Genomic DNA, 7537 nt, shown 5'->3' with positions numbered 1-7537 from the left:
TGTTATCATTTCACTGCTTTATATAAATTCAAACTAGATTTGGTTCTTATGGCTATGAGTAATGCCTTTTAAACAAAGAATAATTTTAAATCTTCTTTTTTCTTTCTTTCTAATTATCCTCTTCATTGCCAAATGAAGCAAGCATTGGATTTTTTTTTATACTTTTAAAATACTAAATATAATTACTAATGCTTTCTTTATAAAGTAATAAGAGGAGACAATGACCTAATGTGTGTCGGTCGTAGTGGTTTAAAATGATTGTTTGCACCCATGAGGTTGAGAGCTCGGTTCTTAAAAGAGCATTCTTGGGTAGTTCTTTGATTTTTATCACACTCAGATCGGACAAAATTCTCTCAAAGAGAATATACATGTGGTTAAAAAAATTAATAAGAGGATTTGGGGGATGAAATTTAATAAGAGGATTTGGGGGATGTATAACAGCTCCTAATATCTGCATTTTTTTTTGTGACATGGAGGGGCAAAGCCCCAAAGCCTAAACTAAGACTTGTCTAGGGAAGGAAACTCCCAAGTGATCACCACGCAGGATCAGGTAGCATCCTGGAGGGGGGTCCTGGAGAACGTGGATACCTGGGTCAAAGGACCGAGCTAGATTTGCCAAGAAGTCTGTTGTACCATTTCTTTGTCCTCTCGTGTGGAACAAAACAAGTTCCCAGGGTCTAGCTTGCCAGACACGGAAGTTTCTAACAGAGGTTGCCATCAGGTGGTTTTCTACACAACAGTCATTGATGAGCTTGACCGCCATGAGGCTATCACTTTCCATGATTACCTTAGGCAACTTCCAATCCCAGGCCAGCTCGGTTGCCATGAGGATTCCCCAGAGCTCCGCAACTAGAACATTTGAAGAACCAAGGTTGCGACTAAAACCCCTTAGCCAGCGGCCTGGTGAGTCCTTGCAAACTCCTCCACAGGTGGCTATGTTCAAAGGGCCACACACCGATCCATCCACATTTATCGTGGGGGTCCCAACGGATGAGTTCTGCTTTGATTGTACAAGAAAGATAAGTGAGATGAGTTTGACCCACAAAGTCCCTTTATTAGTGTGATTGACCTCTTTTTTTTTTATAGTATTACTAACTTCTTTTTTTCATGATCTTTATTGTTGAATTGTATTATAAAATTAATTAATTAAAAAGGTAAATTTTAAGTGTATGGCAAACACTGATAATAAAGAGAATATTTGCAATAACCTATTCTTACTTAGACTATCACAATTGGTTTGGTGGTTTTTTTTTTGTCAAATTTTTTCTATCTTGTCCACCAATGAACTACTAAGATTTATTAGGAATTTGATCCATATTAGTCAGCGCCCTTTAGGTGTGCTCTCTTCCTTTTTCTTCTGTCTTAATTTTTTCGTTTTTCTTCCCATGTCTCATGCCCTCATCAAACTAAAACTCTCACCAGCTTCGTCTTACCTGATTTTAATTAATTCAGGTGATGAGAAGTATAGGAATATAATTTCCAATAGGTTTTTTTTTTGGTAAGCCAAAGTGATATAAATAGAGAGTACAAGGGTACTCCAAACCCAAGATATAATTTCCAATAGGTATTTTAGTGTACTCAAATTAAGAATCATGTAGAACAAGTGTAGAAAATAGTGTATTTACAACATGGTTCAAAACCATAGAGAATTGAAGATCGTGAATCATCGGCTGCACTTAGCGAAGCTTCCCATTAGACACAAATTCATATACGAGTGGTAGCTAGATCTGGCATTACCTTGCTATTGGACTGCTCTTACCTCATGGTGGTTAAGGGTTTTGTTGTCTACTTTTGCTAAGATGAGGCGTAAGAAGACATCATCCTTCTGCCTGCTATTTTGGGAGATGATATTACATTAAATGATGTATCATATATTATGCACATCCTCATCATTGGGTTATTTTTCTCTCATCCCGCTATTGATCGAGAGGATGCAACCTAGTGTTTGTGTGAGTTGTTGGCATATATTGGTCCAAGTTGTGAAGGGATGTGGTGGCCAGGTGGTGAAAGATGGTGGAGGAGTGGTTGGATATCATGTTAAGTTTGTTTGCAAATTACAAAATATTTAAATGTTAGTTGTTAGAAATCCTAAGTTAGAACCACACACCACAAAACCTTAGGCTTAAGGTAATGGGTATGTGTTCTTTATTATATATGCACTTGTGCACTTGCTAATCTTAGCATTGTGGGACTTCTTTGAGTTACCACTTTATTATCTCTATTACTCCCCCTCAATTGGGACTCCATTTTTTTTTGCCTGTGCCTTGCACTCCAGCAGGAACATCAGTGGTCGTCGGACTTGTGCTCCTTCGTCTGAGTCTGCCTTTCGACTTTCTTTGTCAGGGCTAGTACTCTAGCGGGAACATCAGAGTTCCTTGGACTTGTGCTCCTTCGTCTGAGTTAGAGGTCTTGGCTTGCTTTGCCTGAGCTTGTACTCCAGCACGAACATCAGTGGTCGTCGGACTTGTGCTCCTTCTCGTCTGAGTCTCAGAGGCCGTATGACTTTCTTTGTCTGAGCTTGTACTCTAGCGGGGAACATTGGTGGTCGTCGGACTTGTTCTCCTTCGTCTGTGTCTCAGAAGCCTTACAACTTGCATTGTATTGGGCTTGAGCTCAGTGGAACGTCATTAGGTGTTAGACTTCTGTTCTTGAGTCTTAGAGGCCTTGTACCGTATATCAATTTTCATCTTTCTTTTTTTTTGTATTTTTTTTATTTTCGGATTTTATTTATTTATTGTTAGAAGTCCCACATTGGCTAGAGATAGAGCATAGATAGTCTTTATAAGGGTAGTGCAAACCTCAACTCTTAAGCTAGCTTTTGTGGTTGAGTATAGGCCTCTCAATTTCTAATATGGTATAAGAGCATATCCTAGATCCATTTATTGTTTGTTGTTGAGACCTCCCATAATTGGGCTACCCATTGTTGTTGATCCCACGTTCCAGGTTGTTCAATCCTGGACCTGAGGGGTGTGTTAGAAGTCCCACATTGCCTAGAGATAGAGCATAGATAGTATTTATAAGAGTAGTACAAACCTCAACCCTTGAGCTCACATTTGTGGTTGAGTATAGGCCTCTAAATTTCTAATATTAGGGAAACCCTAAATACACTTCCAATTTTCATGTATCATGATGCACTTCTTTGAGTGACTCAATATTAGACATTACCTATGGTAGAGGATGGTGACACACGGTTTAAAAAAGTTACAATGTGTCATTGTTATATTTCCAACCTTTGGAACCCAAGATCAAGACCTTGATGAAGGCACCGACAAAGTCCTAAAGCCTCCGCAATTGTAACATCGTGGATTGCAATAAGGAACTTAGCTTCCGAGGCCAAATGCTGAACAGCTTCATCACGAAACACAACATTGAGGCTTATGCCTATATTTTCTAAAACCGAAGCATCAACATTTTATTTGACAAATTCATGTCTAGGTGTCAGCAATGCGTTACAGCGGGGAGCCTGTTGCTGAGATTGTTGGGATTGTTGAATCTCCGAGGCCCAACTAAACCACATGAAGGTCCTCCACGCTTTTGTTGTAAAAAATCTATATCTATCTATCTATATACTATAGAAAAGAAGAACTCTGTGAGACCCACTTAGATGAGTTGGCACTCCCAAGTTTACTCTCACCTACCCTCCTCTTTAGCTGACAAATGTCAAGCTCTAATTCATTTTAACTAATTTATGGTGAGATTAATTTCTCTTTGATTTTAGTTTTATGTCCAATCATTGTGAAGCATTCAAATAATCTTGAAATAACTTATTAATTGTTGTTTAATGATTTTTTAAACCGTTCATTAATGCTGAATAAAAAATCTCCACTCATCACAAATTACTTATGAAATAATCATTCAAAATATTATTCTTTTTCGTATATTTTTTTAAAACTATCCTTTAATGCTAAAAATGGATTTTGGCTTTCATTATACGATTTTTAATATTCCATTTTCTTATACGTATATTGCATTAATTCATTAGTATTTTTATTTCAAAAAAAATTTGTTATACAGATATTTTTTTTTATGTTGTTCAAACTGTTTTTCGCTCCAATTATAAAAGTTATATATCTGAAATAAATATTCAAATTTGTTTCGTTCAAAAAATCAATATTCAAATTCAAGTAGATTAAATCAATCTACCATAATTAACCTTCCATTTTTAAAATCTAAACAATTAATTAAGGTTTGACTAAAATTTTAAAACCTGATTCGTATTTATGAAAAAAAGAATTTTTTAAATGAATATCAGAGAAGTTATTCAATCAGTTTTTTTTTTAAATCTAATTTTAAGTAATCATGTGGTTGCATCTATTATGGAATTAAATCAATCAACCATACATAAATTTACTTTTTTTTTTAATTATTCAAAGATAAATTATGCAAGATATGCTCTACTATTGATCAACCAGTATTCAGTGTTACCTTTAATTTTCTTTACAACAACTTCTGAAACTTCATTTTTTTCCAATCCTATTTTTTGGAGGAAATCCACGTTTTAATGATAAAAATATAATTAATATTCGAATAAAATCTAAATAATAATTGTGAAGAGTTTTATCCTATAATCAAAATAAGTTGGAACAACATAAATTTCGTAGATTAGGAATCCTAATATTGATATATTCATATTACCTTATTTATTTATTTATCATTCTTTCCCCTACATACGGTCTAAATTTCTTTTCCTCTGACCTATTTGTTACTTTGTAGTTTTTATAAGGTTTGTTTAACATTTTCAAATTATAGACAATTTATATTTGTATTGGTTACTGATTATTACTCTTATATAATTTTTTTCTTTGTAGGTTCTATAGCTCAAATATGCTTGATTGACAACAAGATAGGTTATGAAGTTTTTATCATTAATCATGGACTACAACTTCTAATATGGGTTCATGTTGTTGTCATTGTTATGTTTATCTTATTTCAATTTCAATGTAATGCATTCCTTAAAAACTTGGTTCTTATTACTATTCAAATGTTGACATTGTGAGGTCTATACAACCTCATCAAATTAATATATTTACTGTGGTGCATTCATCTACATGTTTGTAACATATGTTCGGTTTCATATCTGTTCTACTTACTTAAAAGAGCCTAAACTAAGTCAAAACATATTTCTACTGATTCATCTTTACAATAAATTTAATCGTCGTGCAACACACAGGAAAAGAACACTAGTGTGGTGTGAATATCAATTAGATTCATGTGTAAATAAATTTTACATTTTTTGTTACATTGAAAAAGAAAAAAAAAATTATTACAAAAGAAAAATTAACAACTAAAAATCGAAATTAGCTAACAACATTTAGATAGTGCATCAACTATTCTTTCTCTTTTTAATTAATTGCAAAATATATCTTCTTTTATATTTTGCTTATGCAACCCCTTCTATTAACAATCTTCCACTTCTTTTTCCTAATAAATAAATTTAAGATTTCGGCTTAAGTTAATGCTTTTTTTTTGCTTTTTGTGGTTAAATAATGTGTTTTCTGTGGTACTTTAAGCTAGATTAACATGTGACACCTAAAATGAGTTGGTTCATTTATAGATACTTATTACCAGTTAAAATTTTAATTTTACTCCAGCGTAGTTATGTAGCATTCCATTATTAGGAATGTGAGATTTGCGAGTTGTGTGTTTTTGAATTTTGTTTATCGATCAACCATAGTCATTTTATGTGCATTTTCATCATCATCATCCATTTTTACTAAAAAATAAATTTCATGAGATAAAATTAATTGACAAGTAAAATAAAATCTAAAAGATATAATAATTAACTACCTTGAATAATATGATAGAACAATCTATTGAATTATTTAATGCAGGTATCATACCTAAAAAAATTCAAAATACCACATAATTGAATTTGCCTAAACAATAACAGGACCACTGTATTTGAAAATTGAAAGGAGAAACCGGCAGAAAGATATAAAGAAAACAAAAAAACAAGAAGCTTCTATTATCACCGGATGAAAAGAACTTAGAAATCTAACTGAACTGAACCTGGTCCATTTTTTTTTTCTGAGTTCAGACACCATTTTCAATTCAAATGGTTTAAAAAAGCTTTTATACATATGATAAGCTTTGGATACTCTTTTACACTTTGATTGATCCTCGGGTTCCTACTTCGAATTTGCAAAATGGAGTGGACCACATAATATTTGGATTGAAGTTTGTGAAAGTAGCTAGTGTTGGTCATAATTGAAAGTACAAAATGGATTCCACTAGAAGTGCCTTTACAACTATTTTTCTCGGTGACTCTTTCCAAACCCGATAGGTTCCACAATGCAGAAGTCCTCTCGGAAAATCTAGGGTGTGCAGATACATAGCCTAATTAGGTTATGTGCATATTAGTTCATAAAGTATAAGTAGATATAATCGCTTATAATTCATAAGCTAATTAATATAGGTAACAGAAGTTCAAAACAACTTATAAATTAATAATAAGCTAATACGCGCATATGCTAAACTACTTGCTTGAAAATGGTCTAGATCTCGATGTGTGGTGGATTGACTGGAACTTCCTAGAAAATTACTAGGGTTTTAAGATGGGAGAGGCTAGGGTTTTTTCTTCTTTGTTGAATTTGGGTGGGAAGAGAATAAGGAAGAGGATGGTGGTAGATTGTGGTGGGTGGTAGGAGGAAAATGAAGAAGATTAAGGAAATTGAATTTCTGGAATTGCATGAGCTATAGAGGAAGAAGATGAATGTTGAAGAGGACGAAGATGCTGGTGGAAGAGCAGGAACTGAAATATGACTTGAAAAATTTGTAGGGACTAAAACTGGTGCGAAAATGTCCACCACCCTTAGCTGACTAGACTCACCATTGGGCAATTGACTCGTATATTGAGAAATCAAGTATGAGTTGGAGTTTACATTGATTAAGTATGGATGATGTGAAGATTTTATAAGAGATGTGACTCATGAACTTAATGCCTTAAGGTGTTAGGTTAAGATGTTGCGTCAATATATCTTGGTTTCTTGCTCATCGGCCCATGAACTCTCTTGTCTCCCCCAACAAGTGGTATCAGAGCCGATGGTTGGTGTAGCAATGGTAAGTCGTAAGTCTTCCTAGCAATTTGGTTAGGCGGCGAGTTTCGTTGACGCAGCGCACGACGAGGCAAGTGTCGATAGCTTCCGCAGAGGGGGAGCATGATAATGTGGTGATGACTCTTAATTGAGGTGGAGATTGTTGAGAATTCAAGTGTGTGTTGGAGTCCCACACTAGTTATGTATGAATGAGGAGAAAACTTTATAAGAGATGTGATCCATAAACCAGCCTTAAGGTTTTGGGTTAAGATATGGTGTCGTATCTCTTGCTCTTCGGCCCATGAGCTCACATGTCTCCCCCAACAAAATCCACGAGTTTCATCGCTTCCTAATTGCCCATGTGATGGATACGCCTCCTCCGGCAGAACCTTGAACATATCATACGGCCAGTCCTGGAAGGTGTTTGCTACTAGTTGGATGTTTAAATTAAATAAAAATAGTTATAAAAGAATATTGAAGATATTTTCTCAAGATTTTAGAGA

This window comes from Lotus japonicus, chromosome 6, assembly GCF_012489685.1.
Source record: "Lotus japonicus ecotype B-129 chromosome 6, LjGifu_v1.2".
Classification (NCBI taxonomy): domain Eukaryota; kingdom Viridiplantae; phylum Streptophyta; class Magnoliopsida; order Fabales; family Fabaceae; genus Lotus; species Lotus japonicus.
This window is presented reverse-complemented; position numbering follows the sequence as displayed.